The 21,300-nt window shown below is 47.1% G+C and overlaps 1 protein-coding gene across 1 annotated transcript in view; it reads left to right on the forward strand.

Annotated features, from left to right (window-relative positions):
- The first annotated feature begins 1,656 nt into the window (after positions 1-1,656).
- nrip1a (nuclear receptor interacting protein 1a) overlaps positions 1,657-21,300 on the forward strand; it is a 34,071-nt gene continuing 14,427 nt past the window's right edge. Inside the window, exon 1 of the mRNA XM_018748860.2 lies at positions 1,657-1,881. The gene's annotated coding sequence lies outside the window, so the exon portion shown is untranslated. The remainder of the gene's footprint in view (positions 1,882-21,300) is intronic.

Raw genomic sequence — 21,300 nt, forward strand, 5'->3', positions numbered from 1 at the left:
GCCATTTTCAAGTACCTCCACCTCTAGAAGGCATTTGTACATATTTATAATAATTAGTAATATTCTTTATTTACCTGTTAGCTTTGTCTAAGGTGGTCCACAATGTTAGATAACTTAAAAACAATTTGACCATTCGGAAAGCTGGGTGTTATTACTGTATAATTCAGGTAATGTGAAGGGTTTTCAAATCGGGAAACTTGAAATTATAAGATAAATGAAAAAGCTCATATTTAAAGGACTTAGGAGGAGGACTCAGAGGCCACACTACTGTGAAGTTTAACCAAAACAATGGGGTCCCAACACCTGGTGCCCATTCCTGAGTAGTCTATCTCAGTCGCTTTACTCGATTTTTCAAATAATCGGACACCGTCATGCTCATTTTAAGGTCAGCCCTTGCTCGCGACAGCTTCCTTTGACACAAAAGAGGCTTTAGCCGAGCGCTGGCTGTCCTGCACCAGTAAAACATCTGTGAGCCGTGTCCCTCAACCTGCCGGATTGTTGCACCACATGGAGCGGCACATACAATGCCACAGTGGGGGGTAGGTGGGGGGCAGGATGTGTGCTGCCTTGTGGTGGAGAGGAGGGCCAGTTTTCAAGGGTGGGGGGTACAGGCAGGTTAACAACTCATTATTCATGGGGATAACGTACAGGCCAGTACACTCTACCAACAGGATCATCCGCATTTCTGGGCTGTTGCGAGTTTAAGCCTGCGAGTACATATCGCTGGGGCATCAGTGAATGGGTGTCAGGAATTATCCTGAATTCACTTAGAAGCAAGATTACATTTTATCAGCACAGAAAATATCCAACTGGCCTGTGACTAGTGTAGAGTAAGGGCCATTCTTCAAGGTCCCTGGTTTCAATCCGCTCTCCTGATGTAAAACGCTTGATCAAGGTTCTTACCCCACATTTCTAAGAACACCGTGCTCCATAAACAGATTAAATAATTGTAACCTGCTTGGCTAGTACTGAGAGTCACCTTGAACAAAGGTGTTAGCTAAATATAATAATAATAATAATAATAATAATAATAAATCCCAAGACTGTTAAGCAGCTAACGTAGACAAACAATGTAGCTTCATATGAACATGCTGATGCGTTTTCAATTCGTGTTTTCCCCCTTTACTGTGGTTTAAATCCCTACAAATATTACGAGTACAGGCATATTCAATTTCATTTAAAAAATTGCTTAAACCCGTCCTTGCATTACACACACACACAGTAGTTTGTTTCTGCATTAGATCAGCAAAACGCCAGTGTTAATCGCACAGCCTCTATGTGTGTAACGTGCAGCTGCGGAAATGGACGGTGATGGAGCGCGCTGGACCTTCACGCGCTGGGCCTTCACGCGCTGGGCCTTCACGCGCTGGGCCTTCACGCGCCGAGCCCGGGAGAAGAACGCGACCCACCATGTTGAGCCGGGGCTTCGGGGCTTCGGGGCGCGCGCGGGCTTTCCGCCCTGACGCGGCGCCTTTAAGGGTGCTGTCCACGCGCAGGAGAGGGGGCGTGTGCATAGCGTTGCGGAGCGAGTGAGTGAGTGTGAGTGCGTGTGTATGTGTGAGTGTGTGTGTGTGTGTGAGTGCGCGCGCGCGCGCGCGCCGGGGACACCGAGAATAAACAATTCCGTCAGACCCCTGAGCGCAGGGCTCCGTGTTCGCAGGAGCTGTGGAAGAAGAACAGAGAAGACGAAGGAGGCTGTGACAGTTTTTAGCCGGAACGCGTACAGACTCGTTCACTCTTAGAGGTTCAGTCGGCGTCGTTAAGAAAGAAATAAAGTGATAATAATAATAATAATAATTATTATTATTATTTTTGAAAATGCAGAAGGATTTCACCCTTTGCCCAAGAAGATGCAGCGCGTTTTTTTGAACGTCTGAACAGGTACGTGTTGGGAACCGCGGAGCAGAGCGAACCGAACGACGCGCATTTATTCGCTCGCGCGACGCATCCTCCGCGCGCGGTGGTCTGCGGAACCGGGGGGCGACACACCGAGGGGCGACACACCGAGGGGCGGATGGAGGTAGGGGTGGGGGCTCGGGCACCCAGGGGCTCCCGAGTCCAGTTTCCATTTTGTATCTTTTTTTTTAATCAACACAATGTGTCGCCCTCGTCATTTCCGAGGAGGTTGGGGGGGGGGCGGGAGTGTCGTCCGCATCGTCGCCCCCGGGTGTCGCGTGCATTTTTTGTCCTGTGGTGTTTAGAAGCAAAAAATTACATGAATTGGAAATGCCGATTTCCATACAAGTGACGAACACTGTGATCGCGCCGCCAGTCGTGTTTGCGGCTCTGTAGCGCGCGCGCGGCGGTACCGGCGATGGGTTCCGATGCTCGCAGCCAGATCATGTAGGGAACGCGCATCTCATCTGACAACACAGCTGCACCACCTGGATCTTACCTGGCAATTGAGAGTTCAGTTCCAACCGTCCATGCATTATGATCGGTGACCACTAGACCAGTGCGGTGGCCGCGGTGGTCCGGAGTCGGTCCGGAGTCTGTCCGGAGCGGAGGCACGGCGGGAGCGCGCGCGAGGCACTGTGTGTGATCCTCGCCCTGCGATGGACTGGCGTCCCGTCCAGGGGATTCCCTGACCGTCAACGAAGAGCTCTGCTGTTTAATTACTGCATTTACGCTCTTCTGTTAATTATACTGTACTGATAATTTCCCACATGATCCTGCAGTGTGGCGTCTGCTTTGCTTCGGATTCAGTTTTGCAGTTCTGATCCGCAGGGCCGAGCTGTTCTGCGGCCTTCTCGGAGCACATCACATGCAGTCCTGCACTTGAAATCATGGCAGAGTTTCACTAAAGAAGTCATAATGGTCATGGTGATAATTTCTTTTTTTTTTTTTTCTGCTGCAGACCCTGCTGGCACTGGAAACAGTTTGCTGCAATCTTGTCATACGTATCATTCCACCCGAAAGACTCTTTCCCCTTTTCCCTGCTGGCAAATAATTCAATAATTTACGCTCTTGCTCTTGATTTGTGTGTGTGTGTGTGTGTGTGTTCCCTGAACCACATGAGTTGTTACCGACAGCTACATGTGTATTAAAGCAACAGGATGGATAATACAACGGTTTCCCAGGGCGACTACTTGTCTGCAGTTCTCCCTGTTAGTATTTTCAGTTATTGTGATGTATTACTCTCGTTTAACCAACAGACAAACAAAAACAGCTGAATTTGCCACTTAGGAGATTTTGAGAGTCATTGAGCAGAAAGAGTATGCAGAGCACTCGGTGTCAGTGCAGGCATGCCCTTGTGGGCATGCATGCGTGTGTGTATGCCAGCATGGCCGTGTTGCGCGAACAAGTAAAAACACATTACTCTTCTTGTAGAGCAGGGAGACTCCGCTTTTGTAGCGATAGTTACTTGCAACCCAAAAATAAGTGTGAAACGTTTAACACATGCCCAGCAAAGTTTGAACTGTGATTGACTTGTGTCACATAACAGGACCAGATGTTACCTGTAACATTTGGGCAACTCTTTACTAGCTGCTGACCGAAGGCCTACCCTGTTAAATTTATAACCTGTTAAATATTCAGTTCTCAATGCATCCCATTTGGAATCTAAATTACTGGAATCCACCAAATGGTCCTTTTGAAATATTTATTTTCTGCTGCGGTACAACTCAAAAAGTTCCACTTAGTTTGACATTGATACATTTATCTGATGCTTTCCTTCAAAGTAGCTTGTAATGTTAATTTAATTACCCATTTTTACCAGAGCAATTTAGGGTAAGTACCTTGCTCAAGGATACTACAGCCAGGAAGGAGATTCAAACCTGTAACCTTGGGGTATAAAGGCAACAGCACTAACCACTACACTACCAGCTGTCCGGCCATCTGATGTCACATATCACCTGGGCTTCCTTGGTTCGAACAGCCTCTACCTGTGTGGTTCCGTCGGACTTCCTTAGGCATTACTAAACTATTACTAACCCTTCGACCGGCGAAGTTAATATAGTTCCCTCGTCCCTCTGTTAATTTCACACCTTTGCTTTGGTTTCCGTGGGAGAGAATGTAAAGGTTTTGTTAATAACCTTTTGGGTGCATGTTTTCAACTTGTCATCTTCAGCAGAAACAAATGGCCTGTTTCAGCATCTGTCTGATCACACGATAAGCCAGCAACAATGTATTCCTTTGTTGGCTCCAGTGCAAAGAAGACATTTGGTTTTTTTTTTCAGATTTTTTGGACAGTAAAGGTATAAAACTTCCAATGAAATCCTCCCAGAAAATACGCGTCAGTGTTCTCGGGGATCTACGTTGTTTTGGAGAAAACTGTCTGCTAAATGAATAAATGCAAGTGTACTAAATGACAGTGTAAATGTTGAAGGTCATCTGTTTCCCTGTTTCGTTTAGCAGATGCTTTTCTCCAAAGCGACTTACATAGTCTACATAGTATTCATTGTAGTATTTAGCTGACACCTTTTCAGCCAAGGTGACTTACAATAGTAGATACATTGTAACATTGCGATCGCTTATAAAAATGTGTCCACCTCTGTCATTTTCCAAAGTGAAGTCAAACTGTTGTAACATTTTCAGCTATTTTGTATTGTTTTCGAGTAGCACGTACCTAAACATTGTTTACGTTATGTGTGGAGTAAACTTCTTCGTGTATGTATCATTATTACATGATATGTAGCTGATTTTCAGCTGAAATGTGTGTATGAGCATCTTGTGTTGTTCAGACATGATACAATACGATATAGTTGATGCAGTTCAGGTTAAGTACCTTTCTCAGGAGTACGACAGCAGGAGCCGTTCACGGGCTCGAAGTGGCAACTGCCATCGCAGTGTCCGTATCGGCGCGTTGCTGTGGTTTTGCTGGAAAGAGTGGGTGCCGTGCAGCAAGACAGGCTGGCAGTGTGATGGCAGGATGATGTGTTGGAAATCATGATGCAGAATGGAGAGGTGCACTCAGTGTGAACCTCTGAATGTGGTTCTGCTGATCTGTGAATGTGGGTCTTGTGCTCTGCTTTGGAGAGCGGCCGTCGACTGCGGTGAATTCCACTTCCCTTTGCCCCCGGGGTCTAAGACCCGAAGTTACACCTCCCTAAATGTTTTTCAGCGTGTTCTACTTTGAAAATTGGCAGATCCAAGTGGATTTTCTTTGAAAGGTGACTCTTGAGCACGGGAGATGACACTGTGACCCTCTGGTACAAGCCAAAGGCTGGAACAGGTGCGGGGCATCGCAGGCTGCTATCTGGGAACCAGATGGTTGTGTCAATAGACAGTAGTAGTTAATGCATGCTTTGTATGTTGTCTCCATTATCTCTTTGTGCAGGGGGGGAACCTTTATCTGATCCCAGTACGTTGCTTGGGAAAGTACATGGATTAGTAATAAGAACAGCTTGAAAGGTAAGGATAAAGCTGTGTGTTCTCAATGAATTGATGCAGACGCTGTGTGGAGTCGGGCGTGCAACCTGGGATGTTTTGTCATAGTTCCGTACCGCCAAATACTGCGGGGTCGGGTTTTCCCTCCATTTTACGTTTGCTGATGGGGGATCGTAGCCTGAGCAATACACGCAGGGCCACGGTCTCTCACCCTGAACATGCGGAAGTAGGAGGAGGTCGGGGGGAAAGAAGTTGAACCCGGGATCGCTGGGGTGTGATGACTAGGCAGGAGGCGGCCATGTGACACTGGAGCTTGTCAGGCAGCGGTAACACGGGAACGCTGGGCCCCTCGGGCCCGACCGCTCCACGGCACCCGCCTCTGCCCTCAGAGCAGACAGCACACCTCTCAATTATCGCATCCAATTGATTGGTTGTGATTCAGTTTGCGCTGAATTATTCATACTTCGCATAAATTACTCACTAGGCCCACAGACAGATCCAGACGCTGATAAATCAAACAAACCCCTTCTGCCATCGGTTGCCTCTTTGATGGGTGGCGTGGGGGATTTTGGGGGAGGCAACTGGATAAAATTCTCTAAATGTTCCAGGTCACTGAGTTAGAGCAGAGGGAGCATGCGGTTCCCCCAGCTAGTTCCCAGTAACGTGTTTCTGAAGGAGATAATCAAATATCTCCCTTAACAAATACCATAAGCAAAAATAATGGAAACACCTTTAATCACATCTATCAATGCAGCCTCATTTTTCGGTAGCAGAAATGATATTCCCTTCAACCCGTGGCAAATGAGGTGTGTCGCTGATATTTTTCCATAGAAATTTGGCCCCGATGCACACACCGGAGCAAACAGCATAGGATACGGTCATCAATAACTCTCTACTATATATGGTTTCCGAAGGGTTCGGGAAAATCCAAACAAAATGTAAACTTGCAGTGTCACGCTCTTGTTCTCATTGTCCTGCCGACAAGCGGGTGCCTCTTCTAATCAGTCGAGTGTGTTTATAAGGTGGCTTGTTGACTTGTTAAGCTTGTGTCGCAACTGAAAAGTAAACAACCCTTATAATACAGAAGTGCGTAAATCTTCAGTTGCTTCAGATTTCTGTTCTGTCCGTACTGCACGGATTACTTTCTGAAATGAAGCTCATTTTGCCCATCCTCCTCCTTGTATGTACGTTAAATATTTAAGTATTGGTGTGTCTGTGTATGTAAATGTTGTCGAATTAGAGAAAGTTTTTCTATCACTAAAATGTTTAACAAGGTAATGAGTGATATTAAACATAATAAAGTGTAAAACAGTGAATTCTTTTAGGTCATCCACGAGGTTTCTTAATATAAGTTACTTAGAAAATATTTTAATATCAGCATGGTGCAGAATGCCAGTTATTTAGACTAAGTGTATTTTCAATGTCGTTGATGGGGATTGACCTCTAAAGCAAGGTCCCGTTAACTTGAGTTTATCTGTATGTTCCGTGCCGTTGTCATCCAGGCCTTTTTTGACCATAGCGATCACATTTATCTCTGCTCCTTTAGTGTTCCCGAAGTAGAGCGCTGAGCTGAGCGGAGGCCATGTGGAAAGCTGGTAGTGGCCTGGCAGCGCCGACAGCGAAATAGGAATTTTACAGAGTTAGAAACGTTATTCAACTACATCTTAATTTAACCAGGTTATATCGAGCGAGGCCCGAAGAGGCGAGATGGCTATCCGAAATGCCATTCATTCCCAGGCCAATCCCGAGACCCGCGGAGGTTAGAGGCTTGTCTCCGTAAGCTGACGGATTGATGTATGAGCCTGTCGAGCGGAGAATTCCGCATCCAAGGCCACCACCGGCGTCGCCCTATTAGAGGGCCCTGTCCTTCACAAGTTCTTAGCTGGCTGTCCTTCCTGGAACCTTCAGCGCTCTGACAAGGGCATCACGTCTGCTACAATAAGCTGCGCAGGGCCAGAGCTCCGTTCTTATGTAATCATCTGACTTTAATGCAGGCTTCCCACATTGCACATGTCCTCGCTCCGGCCAAGCAAAAAGAGAGAGACGGGGGGGGGGGGGGTGCAGAGATCCCAACTTAATTATCTTTCTCTTTTAAAAGCTTTTTTAAAATTAAATTTGCCAAGCAATTAACTAAAAGGGGATTTTTTAGAATTTATGAATGACTAGGAAGATTGATATATTGCACAGAAAGGCGACAGAACATGCTGCAGAACTATGTGGAAGGGGTTTGGATTTATTGCTGGGAAGGAGTGTGCCATCTATAGAACATAAAACGCGGGTAAAACTAGTTTTTACCGCAGCTTTTGGCCCACATCTCTGCTTGCGAGCCTTCGCTCGTGGCCGATCTGTCCTCGTCTTTTTGAGGAAGTGTGAAAGCTGCTCGGCTTCTTTTCTTCAGGGTAAAGTCTGAGTAAGTGAGACAGGTGATTGCACCATTACTGTAACTTCTCCCACAGTGATGGGAACCTGTCTAGACTTTTTTTTTTTCACGGGGTGAGTGGAAAGGGTTATTTCCAGGCCTTCATGGAGTCCATTTGAGGCTCCCATTTCTTGTCCTTTCTGCCTTGAACCTCCCCACATCAGTCTTCTGAAACGTCACCCTTTCGGATGGCGAGTGTTGAGACTGAGGTTGTAATTGGTTAGACGGATGTTGAAACAAAGAGTCCTGAAGTAACAGTGCCTGTTGGATAAGTCTGGACAAAAACCTCCATTTGGTAAGCTGGTGCTGAAACTAAGACTCCTATTACATGGGCATAGATAGCTGTCATCCTTCTGCTCCACCAATGTAGGTTCTACACCTTGGCTTGTGCTGTAGCTGGCAATCAACTGATACAAGAGAGTTTCAAAGAGAGCTTCTTATCTTTGCATAGTACCGCATCTTTTCCATCACTCGATGCATATTTCAGAGCCCTAATTAGCCAAAATAGAAAGGTCGTTGTCAGGGCCCGTGGGTAGTACCCACCTGCTTCTGGTCAAAAGCTTATCGGAGGTTGTGTGTGGGAGCGACCTGATGTTTCCCCCTCGTACCCTGAGCTAAAGTTGATGATTATTTTGAGGCTAAGAGCGCGGCTGGGGCCGGGGGTGGTTATTTGACACTCGTCGATATGCTTCTCTAATTAGAGCAGAGCTAGGCCAGAGCCACGAAGGCGGATCTGCCCCCAAGATAGAGGGAATGGGGAGCCCCTTCTCTGTGTGTTGCACAGATTCGGGGACCAGGTGTAGGGGCGGAGGTGTGGGGATAATGCTCAGTTCTGCTACTCCTGTCAGAACAATGAGTGAGCAGATGTGCCAGGGTAGGCTCAGAGAGGCAGTTGTCAGTAGTTGTTTACCTTCAAGTGTTTGGGAGATGGCACCTTAAAAAAAAAAAATCAGCAGCAGAATTCTGCGTGGATCCCATTAAAGTATACAGCGGTAACAGAGACTGCAGTCGCTTCTGCACTCTCAGCTCTGATGTCGCTGCAAGCTCTGAGCGAGGTGATTCTGTGCGGGGTCGTCTTAAGCACTGACCTTCACTGTGACCTTTGGAGCAAATCAAATGTATTACCAGCTATGAATCCAAGAGCTCAAGATACCTAAGCTTTCTTCCCATGTACCTGAAATTTCAGCAAGAATGCCATACGTGTGCGCAACTTGTCAAGGAGGAGATGCAGAGCTCTTCCCCAGACTTGCCCTTTGTTGCGGTGTGCGCTAGAGAATTGTACCACTGTACACCTCGTACAATGATGGCAAGCCGTTCTGTGCCCCATTGTTGCAATGGAAAGTGATATTGCCTGAAACTGGACATTAAATGTAATATTCAATGGACAGATCACCATTATTCACTCATGTGTTACGGAATATAAATATATGTTTATTCAGCCAAAGTGCTCCTTTGTTTCTCCGTATCCTGTTTTGCTGTCTTTGATCTTTGAAGGCTGTAGGTCCTTGCCCGTTCTCTCTGCTTTATTGGTACAGGCATGAATGTGTTGTTGAACCGAGGGATGTCTGAGCGGGGTTTTGTCACTTGATTCTGGGAGATGCCCACGCAAGTTCAGCACCGGCACTTACATAACTTTAAAATGCCCCTTCTCTAGCCGGAGTGGTGAAAGTGTTCTGAAGGCCCGCTGAATCACGTCGCTCAACAGGAAAGGCAAGTCAGTAGAGTCCCGCTGTTGCTCGGGCGACACCAGACTCCTTCTTTTACAGCCTGGGTGGGTGTGGGGTGTCAGGTTCCACCCCAGGGATGTTTTTCGAGGCCCGTGAGTTTGTGTACTGGCACATCAGTGTGCACCTATTCTACCCTTGACCACAGTGGTTTCATTGTTGGCGGGATCTGTGAAAGAGAGCTGGTAGGTGGTGGGCCATGGGGGCGGCACAATTGTTCAGACCTGCCGTTTTGAAGAGAACATTCTTTGGTACCACACACAGTGTTGTTTGGACTAATTTTATGTTTTAATTGTTATTTAGATTTTTGAAAAAAAAAAAAAAAAACTCATCTGTGTGCCCCACTCTAGCTGCTGGATCCTGAACTCGGGAACGGCCCCTGCATTTTATATCCGTCAGCGAGGCAGCGCAATTGCTTCCCTGCATCCCAATGAGCTCGTCCGTGCTCAGCGGAGCATCTTCGGCTGCGGCCTCGACGGAGCCGCCACAGTGAGGTTTGAAGGCGACCTTGGTATGGGGCTGGCGAGAATGGATGCGCCAGGGTTCAGGAGAACTGCTCCAGCCCTCTAATGCCTGAGCCAGTACCCCCCACTCTGCCCCCTGCAGATCCCGAATAATCACGTCTGATGGTTTAAGCTGCTGTTTAGCAACACTATGCCGGCATATTTTTAGCTGAGAACTGAAATAATTTCAGCTGAATGAAACGCGCTGCTACAAAACATGGCTGGGCTTTTTGTGCATTTGCTTTATTCTGGAGGTCAGGGTTTTTATCTGCTTTTGGAAACTATACCAAAATCAAGGGAGGTAATTATACTCATGAGCTGCTTTGTCATTCCTGGAAACGCACACCCTTCCAGAAGACACTAGTTTGGAGTATGGTGACACCCTACATTGCGTCAAGGTAAACATGTTTCAAGGCCAGAGGGTTTTCCCATGAACACCGTCCTGCCCGTTTTGAGGCAGAATCACTGGGAACCATCGCTAACACCCTGATTGGACAAGATCAGCTGCACCGAGCCATATGCGGCTCACGATCGGCCGACACGATGATCGCCCGAGCGTGTTCTAGTTGAGGAGGTGTGGCAGCATGTGTTGGAACTGGAAAGTGAAGCTCAGTATTGGGTGTGATTACCTGTTCTCTCAGACTGTTTTGGCTGAGAAAACTTAACACTAATTGATGTGGATTTGAGTCCCTCCGTATGGCTGTGTTTAGCAATTACGACATTAATCATTTATGAACGGTGATGTCTTGATGGATACAGCATATGCAAAGTTCAGCGAGCTGCTGATAATTATAAATTCAGCATGACATGCTTTTACATTGTTTGCATCCAGGGTATTATTTATTTGTGTATTTTAACCGTGTTACATGTTCAGCGACGTGAGTAACAATAATTGCACTGCTGGCTCTTGGAATGACAAAGATTAGTTATTAACTGCCATCTGAGATTTGCTTACCATACAAATGTGGTCTTTACAGCTTCTTATACGGAGAGGCGATCATTTTCAAAGTACCTTGATACATTAATGTATGGCATTTCTGAAAATCTACCATCAAAAGTGCCCATCTAGCAAAAACGCTTTTTTGGCAGGGATGTTTCCTCTGTAATGTCACGATATTAAGTATATCACGCCTATATTTTTGTCCGAGTTTAGTACAGTTTAACGTCTGAATATATAACTCTGGATGAAATGCTGTGGTTTCTGGCAAACATTGGTTTTGTGTTGAATTAAATACGTTTTGATCCTGAAAGTATGTGCGGTTTTATAAGTTTACCTTAATATTGTCAAGCATCTCATTGTATTCCGGATAGAACTTTTTTTGAAAGATACTAATAACAGGAGTTATGCAGTGACTTCTAAGAGGAAAGATGGAGAGTGATAGCTGAAGAGATTAAACAGACAGCATTGAAATTTTCAGAAACAACAAATCTTTGTGTCACTTGAGCAAACGTCCTCTGCAACTTTTTCACTGTGAAGCAGTGGCCTGAGGGGACCGTAGATTTGAATCAAAGCAGGATCAGTGAAGCTTTTGGCCCCAAAAACCTAAAAGTCATTGCAGAAAATCACCAATGGCTCTCAATAAGAGCCCTGTGAATGAACCAGGAGCGGCGTGCCCAAGTTTGCCGCTCGAGTCTTGCCGGGTTCTTAGTTTGAGCTGGAGCCACTGAATTCTGTGCTTTAGGTCTGGCAGCTCGGCAGTATTGCAGCTGCCAAGATTTTACTCTTAACCTAAGGAGGTTCTTTTATAGCTAGAATAGAATTTTACTTCCCTCTCTGCAACCGAGCATTGAAGTGGCAGCTTTTAGTGAAATGCGTTTTCGCAAATTCATGTAATGCCCAGTAAAATGAGTGTGATATCTTGGGTTTATTGGATTTAGTTCTCATGCATTGGAAAGGATTTCCTCTTGAAATCCTCCATTTTGGGCTTTTACTAAAACCTTTTAAAGGCTTTTTTCTACTTTAAATTCAACCTTCATGTCAGCTCTGACCACACTACTAGTGGTATCAGAAATATTTAGATTTCTAAAGGGGAAGTCTGTACTTTTCCCCTTTTTTCCCTTAGAAGGGCTATATTTGCATATTTCACAAGTTTATGGTATGAACAGTCAGAGAACTGTTTTTGACGTGGTATTTTGCATCATTCAGAGGATGATTTTCAGTGGTCACTCAAAGTCAGGCAATTCCAGTAACTGTGACCGTTTTACTTGCATAATGTTATTTGGACAATCTGATGTTGGAACGCTAGCCAGACAACACAGATTTAGCGGAACAATTATTTTTTTAAAGCCGTCTGCACTTTTGTTGCAGGCTGACCTTGCTGATTAGGCCAAGATTAGGCCTGACCTAAAAACATTCAAATGGTGTTAATAAGGCTAGTGCTCTAATTGAGCCAACTCCCGTTCATCTTGTCGCTTTATTTTCGCTGTAAAAGGGGAGGAATTTGTTTTAAAGCGATAAAAGTGAGTCATCTTTTAAAGATATCACAAGTTCAGTTTATGCACAGTCATTACAGGCTTTAAAGCTTATATTTTTCTGTGCTAGATCTCTAGCTAGACCTTTTTGTGGTAGACCTTTCCACAGAGCCCATGTGTTCTGAGCGAAAGAACTTATTTAAACTACTTTCAGCAATAGAGGAACATGCATAAACAGCTATAGATGTGTATCTTAGCACAGTGAGCGTGACAATTCACTGCTTCCTCAAGAGGCAACAGTATCATAAGACGTTCCTTCGCACGTCAAGCACAGCCTCATCGAGAGGCATGTGGTGCAGCTGCACGCTGCCTTTCTCGTTCCCGTACCCTTCCAGTGTCCCGTGACCTTGCCGAGCGCTGACTTCATCCCAGAACAATGTCTGATTCCATGTAGGTGAATGTAATTAAACAAGTGCTTATCATCTGGCCAAGGAAAGTTTAGCCCACGGGTCATGCTTGTTTGTCTTCCCCTGAAGGTCAGGGAGAGGTGAGAGCCATGGTTCGGAGAGGTGTACAGGTCGTGTGGGAGGCTGGCCGATGTTGAATACATGTATGGGGAAAGAGTTTTTTCAAGCTTTGAAAAGTCAGTTTTTATTCCCCGGACCATAGATGCGTCTAAAGGTCCAAACTTCTCTCGCTGTGGCCTTTCGGGGTTGAACAAAACATTCGTCTGTCCTCTGGCAAGTAACAAAAAGAAATCAATATCCTGCTGTTTCTGTGTTTGTGCTTAAATGAGACATGATCGCATTGTAGGAATTACTGAGAAAAGTGCTTGGAGGACACCGAACGTGTTTGCACCTCCTCCGTCTGCATATCCCCCGACCAAAAAAGTAGTCGACGTGAGAAGTAGCTCTTATCCACTGCTAAAGCTTGCTGGGATTTAGAGGTCAGTGCCGGTGGAAATTGAAGTTAATGAATAAAGAATTATTTGCTTCAGCTAGTGTAGAGCTCAATATGTTTTTGTAATAAGGCTAAGGACTTTATTGCGCATAAAGAAACCTTGCCATTAGCAAATGAAATAATTTTGGAGGCGAATGAGGGGAGGAAGCCGTGAACCAGGCGAAATAGCATCGCGGCCTGCTTGCTCGCCCTTGGCTGGTATCGCCGTTTAATTAAAGCATCCGTTGGTTACAAACACGCAGGCTGATAAGGGTTTAATGCATTTTTGAACGTGTGAGCATTTTTTTTTTTCTTTTTTTTTTGTGCTGGTGGGTTAATGAAAGGTGGCCTGCTTGATCAAATTCCATGGAGCTTTGCTCAGGGTCTATTTTTCCGTCTTTGTTGGGGTGGTGGCCCGAAGTAGGTCAAGGGGGCTTGCGAGGGTGAGTTGAGGGGGCTTATGAGCGTAAGTTGAGTGGGAACTGCTGTTCGATCCACATTAGCAGCAAGCACGGTCAGCGCAAATTCGCTCACGGTGAAGAGCCTGCCGCAACAGGTTTTAGACCTTTTCCCTTAATGCCGCACTAATTCCTCCTGCCCTTCCTTCCAGCTCTGTCTGATGCGGATGGGGAAGAGCAAAGGGATTTATCTTGTCTACCCCCCTTTCTTTCTTCTCCCTGACATGATTAGTTGTTTGTTTAATTTGACGGGAACGTGAGCCACCTCACAAGTCCTCCAGAATGATCGGGGAGTAAAATTCTCAGGAGCTTCGTAACAACGAAGCCGCAGTCATGCCAGTGCTTCCAGCTGTCACGCTACTTTTGACAGAATGAGAAGCGCAGAGCATTCTGCAAAGTTTGGTGGCAGCTAATGTTCCCAGGTGGCTCCAACTGTTCGAGTCACATTGCTGTCACTTTTTCTTTGCTTCGTTTGGGTTCTGGTGGATGTTAGTGCAATTAAATCTGCATGCCAGTTTTTGCGTGTGTGTGTGTGTGTGTGTTCCTTTTGCTTTTCAGGGTGATTGCATGACCCAGACTTCCGCTTTGCGATTGCACATTAAGATAACACTTCTGCTAATCTCAACAGACCGCCAGCATATTTCTTAGCGTAGAGTGTCTCCGAAGGCCTTCTTAAACAGTTAATACTTTGAGCCGTAACACACTGAGACTTCCTATCTTGATCACGTCTCCAGCGAAAGGGCTTTAGTTTGCGAGTTCTGGCTGCAACCTTGCTTCGAGACCTTGACCTCCATGCTGAAGGTTCTTCTAGTCCCCTCTGTTCCTCGTCAGGGTCCCTGACAGGTGTTCGGTTTATGCGCTATGTGTAACCTAATCCTTTATGTGATGTTGCTTGGCACAAGAAGAGGCTTATTTAAATTGCGTTGCCAAAATTAAGACTAACAATGTTGCCTGCGTTCGCCTCCTGCAGCATTTCGAAAAGCATGCTAAGTTGTGGCAAAGAAATCACCAAATATCCCAAATGTTGCAACAACAGATGTACAACAGCCACCCAGTGCCTATTATATGTACGATTTTAGCCGGGCAGTTAGCATTGTAGGTTGCGAGGTGAGGTTCTTGTGTTGAGCGGGTGGACATTCAAAAGAATGAATTCTATGAGATGTACGTTGCTTTAGAGAAAAGTGTCTGCTAAATGAATGAATGTAAATGTAATGAAGAAATCTGCTCTAGAACATGTTCTCCGAGTCATGTGTGCAGGCCTATAATTCTTTTGTACTGCTTGGCCTGTTGCCTATGTGGGCTGAGGTTCACTCTTGATCGTTCGTATGAGACAGTGCGCTGGTAAAACCCTCTTTCCCAGTCAGAAGTCAAGCATCCCCCCTACCAAAAGAAAAAAAAAAAAAACAAAAAACAAATGTAAGGCTAGAACAGCTGGTTACAAGCTTGGCAGCCGTTGGCAAGTGTTAAAATTGCTGTCTGGAGTGTTCGGACCTTGGGGAATGCGTCTTTATTAACTTCTATAAAGTTCTCCTTGCACCCGGAGAAAGGCGCAAGTTAGTTTGTGCTTTTGAATGGCTCTCAAGGTGTCTTTTGCGATCAAGTGTTCAGCGAGACCGTACTTTGAGGGAACGGCACCTCAGTCCCCAATCTGCCCATCTTGTGTAGGTGTAACATGGCAGCTCATTCTCTGAACTCCCTGTTAAAGGCATACATTGTCCTTCCTCAGCACTTAACCAAGTTGCTGTAGGAGAAATTCCTTTTTTAGCCTCCGTAAATGTCCCCGACTGGGAGTCAGTCTAGTAACACAAAGAAAGAATGTGCAATTTAAATCTAATTGTCCTGTGCCACATAGAGTTGGGGAAAGTGCTGACTCGGTAAGAATCTCTGGTGGGTATTGTTTTAGATTTCTATTGTAACAAGGAATGAGGGAGTTAAGCGAAGGTAGAAGCAACCCCTGCTATGTGTAAAAGTCCAGTTGTGTGTTCACCATGGGTTTGGTAGGAGCTGATGATGCCACATTTTAAATTTATTTTTTTTTTGCCAGTGCTAAATCCTTTCTCCAAAGTGAGTTACAACATCAGGGTACTTACAGTGATTTACCCATTTATACAGCTGGGTAATTTTATTGGAACAATCCCAGGTAAGTACCTTCGCAAGGGCACTACAGCGAGAGAGGGGCTGGAACCTGGGTCCTTCACAAGCAAGGTAGCAGCTCTAACCACTATGTCACCTGGCACCTACCTGCTCTTCATGCTTTTATACATTTTACAGGTTGTTTTCAAACCTGAGGCTTATGTAAAGCACCTCAAATTTAGTTTGAACCACTCCTCCATCAAGCTGGACTGAGCTAGTAAAAAACCTTTCTAATATGCTTGCCAGACCTCTTAAGTACCACCACTGCCGGCGCAGGCAGTGAGGTTACAGGCATAACGTAAGGATAAAAATTTCCTTTGCCATTTCTTTTTCTCCTTCCGCTGAGACATGGATAAAGCTGTGAGCAGACCATGCCACGGTGGGTGGGGAGGACAGAGGAGATCTCAGACGTCTGCCCAGCAGCGCAAAGGGTTTTGTCTTGTGGATCTAGTTCAAGGACACCTGGAGGCAGAGCGACCCTCGCTGTGCCACTAATGCAGCTCAAGGTCACATGCATTCGCCCTGTGACATTCAGCAGTGTCGGGGGGGGGTAAAATTCGTCATTCCCCCAGTGCATAGGGAATGGAGCTCTAAACTCCCATCTCGATGCTTCCGTCATTTGTTTTGCCCTTTATTTATAACTCCTACTTGCTGACTGCATAGGCCTTTTGTTCTGCAACTCCTATGATATTGTTGCCTCTCTTACATATTGAGAGCACATGTACTAGGGCAGAGCTAAAACACTGGGAAACAGCTTTGTAGTTGACACAAGCAGACAGCAAGGAGGGAGATAGGCAGGGAGAGAGAGGGAGAGAGAGGGAGAGAAAGGGAGAGAGAGAGAGAGAAAGAGAGAGAGAGATGAATTATTTAAAGACACAGGCAGCCGAAGCCGACCGGCGCTTCTGCTTCACCGATTGAACTTTGCGGCTATTCCAAGTTCTCAACCCCCCATTAACTTTTTCATGCAGCTTTATCTTTCTTAATTAACTGTAGTAACGGTGAACCTTGCTGCCATTGACAGTCCATGTCCTGTCTATCAGTCTGTGTCAGACGGAATATTGCCTCCCTCGAGTTGGATTCATTATTTTTGCCTTTCTGAGTCCTTCAAAAGTGCTTATGATTTAAGTAAAACCAAAGAAAAGAGTGCAGTCAGCTGTTCCGAGACCACAGCACGGAACCGCCCTGAACCACAAGGGATGGCTGGGGGTAAATAAATGGGCCTGCGCACAGGAAGGGCATTAACCGTTACAGGTTCATGGGGTATAGCACGGGACCCCAGCGCACAGGTGCACGTGTCGGCCCACCAACCGGATGTCTGGGTGAGGTCATGCCCCTGCTCGAGTCACAAAATTTGCAAAGTGAAACTCCTCTAAGACTCTGAAATACGCAGGTTTCTATTTATGGAATCTGTACTGCTTTCAGTGGAAACCCTTCTTCATTTATGGGGAATGGATCACTTGGACAGTTGCGTTTAGAAGATTTTGTCTTACTCCAGTTTTGAGGACTAACAGTTAGTCCTGGTCCAAGTTGCTATTATAATAATAAGTTACCTTCCTTGACGTTTACTTTCCCGTAGAGGATTCGGCGTAATGCGGAACGGTTCCGTGTACACATTGCTCAGTTGCATGTCCCTTTAGTCTGGAGTTCACGTTAAGCTTTGTGATCCTTGCAGATATGGTACAAAAGCACTTCAGTGTAATATGTAATTTAAAGATGGGATATTAAAGAGCGGAGGACAGTCAGTCCTTGGAATTGTACACTGTAAGGCCACATGGTGGATGGAGGACCTGATTGTAATGAGTGGGAGTAGGGATAGATATGGTAAACCTCCTGAGGTCAATTGTTAACAGATGAATCAGGCACATAATGTTCTTCCCGCCAAACCGAAATTACGAACAACACGTGGCGACCTGCCAGACTTTCAGGACGGGATGGGCCGACGCAATCCCTCCTCTGCCGTTCTCGCCGTCTCATTGGGCCGATCCTTTGACGTTCTCACTGTCACACTCCTTGGCACACTGCGCCGCTGAGGACCATGGCGAGGGTGGTTCCAGGGTTTTTTCTTATTAACTTCTTCTCCCATCTGGGAAAAGAGGCAGGAGACCCAGACGCGGCCTCCTCTTAATATGCTGGCTTTTCTTCAATCATTTAATTAAGAGTGGGGAGATTACTCGGGCCGGCCGGAGTCCGCTCCATCTCCCTTCCAGGACCTCGTTTATCTCTGATTAAACTTGTACTGTTCTGTAACTGCTCTGCCCGTTCTTTCAGGAGCAAGGAGACACGGAGAGAGGGAGAGGAGAGGCTTGTCCGGGTGACCTGAAGGCCCGGAGCGGAAATGAGAGAAAAGTACAACTCGCTCGGAGATCTTCTCCCAAGCTTCACTTTGTCAGCTGAAGTTGCCGTTGTGGACTCCCTTGCCAAATCTCGTGGCGAGTTTGCGTGGGTGCGAGCTGTGTTTGATATGCAAAGGAGCCTCAGTGAAAAAAAAATCCCATCGGAAGTGGTTTCGATGACTTTTCCCAACACACAGAAGTAGCGTTTGATCCCGCGTTATGGAGTTTTGATGCAGAACTGGCTCCCAGCTCTCACACATTGGAAGAAAAAAAAATAAAAAATCAGCTGAAAGGAATAGCATATAATGTGGACGTTTTTTTTTTTTTTTGTGATAAGACGATTCTATATATTAAAAAAAAAAAAAAAACAGTTGAGAGAGAATAATAAGGAAAGGTGAGACAAAGCACTCATGGAAAAGACAGCAAAAGCTTTGAGGCTCTGTGCCAAGGTGACCATGGCAAAGCATCCCCTGCCCCCCCGCCTGGTCTGAAATGGTTAACGCATTGTTGTAATTGGCACCCGCAGCTGCGCGTTCTGTCGACGGGGGACGATTTCTGCAGCCTCCGCTTTGTGTGACAGCTGCCTAATTGGGCATTCTCGGCTCGCAGCGAGCCGGCTCCGCGCGCCCCGCCCGCTCGCGGATGGCAGCGGATTACAGATGAGGACACGGTGACCCGCTCGACCTTCCTGCCGAGCGGCGGGGAGGGGCCTCGGCGTGGGCCCGGTTCTGCAGGTCACTGGAGGATGAGGTCGTGAGAAGGTGGAGATTCTGCCAGGTGGCGGATGACAGAGTGTCACATGACAGTAGACTGATGTCACTGTGTCAAGGGCACAGCTATTGGCACTACCTCCACCTCCCCCCTTTCTTTTTTCTTTTACTTTTTTTTTTTTTTTTTTTTTAGGTGTCATGTTACACTTCTCTCTCTTGGCTTCATCTGTCCCTCACTCCAAAACTGTCAGCCCAGGCCTGTGTGTTGGTCGGGGGGGGGTTGGTGGGTTGGTGGATTCCTGCAGTGTGTTCTGTTTTTTTTTTTAATTTGTTTTATTTTGTTCTACTGTTATTCACGCCGTCTCTGCATGAAGTTACATGGAGCTGTATAACCTCCCCCCCCGTTCTGTTGAGTTTGGTTGTGCTGTTTCACCTCTCTGTCCATGTTCCTCTCTTCCTGTGCATCTCTCCGTCTCTCCGCTCTACATCCCTGCTGCGTAAGAGCCCGCGTGGGGTTGCGTCCTCTCGTTAGGAGTGGATAATCACACTCATTATGTGCATAATGACATCTCTTGCGGTGCTGCAAAGGTGGGCATCTCGTACCCGTTCTCCTCTCTGGGCCTCAGGTCTCAGCGCTGAAGCTAGCACAAGTCTTTTTTTTCTGAACAGCCTCAGATCTGCCTTCTCCAAGACTAATTCTTTTATCCGCTCATACCCCTCCAAACATGATGTGTTGGGTGGAATTAATTTGATGCTGAAGACTGATGTTGGAAGCTTGACGGCACCGACGCCGAACTTCACACATTAAAGTGAGGATGAGGAAACCCACTGTTTCTGAGCACAGATTTGATGGCAGGCTGTGTGCTGGAACGCCAAAAAGCTCGCTGATTGTCCTGTGAAGCCAGTTGGACTTCTCTTTAGGTGTCCTCCACGAGGCAGCAAGGGGACTGCTAATGTCACTGCTTCTCCGAGAGCCTGACGGGCAGGTTAAAGCGGCAGAGGTCTTTGCCGGTTCATACATCTCCTCGCAGCGTACCTTCCCTCCCCCAGGGGTGTCATGTTGGCTGCCCCCCCTCCTTAATAGCATGGAATATGCAGCACTGAAGTCTTGGGGTTGGCGGGGGGGGCGGTCTAGGGTGCCTGCGATCTGAGAGTCGGGTGATCTGCTGTTGCTTCTCCTCCAGGAAGCAATTTCATTCCCTCAAGATAAAAAGCTGTCAGCAGTAAAATGTGATGAATTAGTCCACTCTAGAGGACTCGCCCCTCTCCGTGTCTGCATGTTTGTGTTTGTATTTGTGTGTGTGCGTGTGTGTGTGTGTGTGTGTGTGTGTGTGTGTGTGTGAGATTATGCGTGAGAGTGCGTGTCCGTGTCAGAGCGTGTATCTCTGCATGTGTGTTGGGAGGGAGTGCGGAGAGAGGGTGAGCGAGAGAGAGATACGCTGCTGGGTTACTATGGGTTTAATGGTGACCTTGTTGTGCATGCACTTAGACGCACCCCAGCGCACGAGTCCAGCTGACAGAGCTCTCTAATCCCGCACACACGCGCGCACAAACGCATACACGGTCGCTCTTGATTAGCAGCGGCGGTGCTTCGCGATCAAGGCGGAAAACACTTCCCTCGTGCCGGTCAGAGCTGGGTCGCAAAGAAGCGTCAATTTGTGCGCGTGCGTGCGTGCGCGTGTGTGTGTGTGTGAGTGTGTGAGTGTGTGTATATCTGTGCATGTGGGGGCGGGGGAGATGGAGAGCCATGCGAGCCACATTAGTATTCCAGCTAGGAGCCTGTGCCTGCGGAGCAAATTGATTACCGCACTGTACCTGTACTTTGCGGCTTTGGGGGAAAATACGGTAGGGCTGCATGTTTTACTCCTCTCTGTGTGCATCACATGCATTACATGTATTACATAAGGGAAACAGCCCAGGTTTGCGTCCCGTCTCTGCCTGAACCGCTGTCTCCGTGCGTCTCCGGTGCAGCTGTAGGTAGGCCCGGCAATGCTGATGCATTCTTCTCGCGCGCGTGCTCGGCGCGCGATCCCTCGCGGCGGCCGCACGGCGCGTGTCGGAGGTAGCCGGGGGCGACTTGCGAGAGCGCGCGGCGCAAACGCAGCCGTGCCGAGCGATCGGGAAAGCGGGCGGCGTCGGGGCCCCCGACCTTCTCGAACTTCGCGCTGACGCCGGCCCGAGGGGGACGCGGCACGGCGTCGGCAAACTCGGCCTCCCCTCTCCGCGCCGTTTATTCAACGGCACGAAGGCGGCGTCGCCGGGGCGTAACTCGCGTGCTCCTGTCATCGCCGCAGACGGGAGCAAGCGTGAAACGTCCTTCACCGGAACTTTCCCGCACGTG

The sequence above is a fragment of the Scleropages formosus genome, chromosome 10 (genome assembly GCF_900964775.1).
Source record: "Scleropages formosus chromosome 10, fSclFor1.1, whole genome shotgun sequence".
NCBI lineage: Eukaryota > Metazoa > Chordata > Actinopteri > Osteoglossiformes > Osteoglossidae > Scleropages > Scleropages formosus.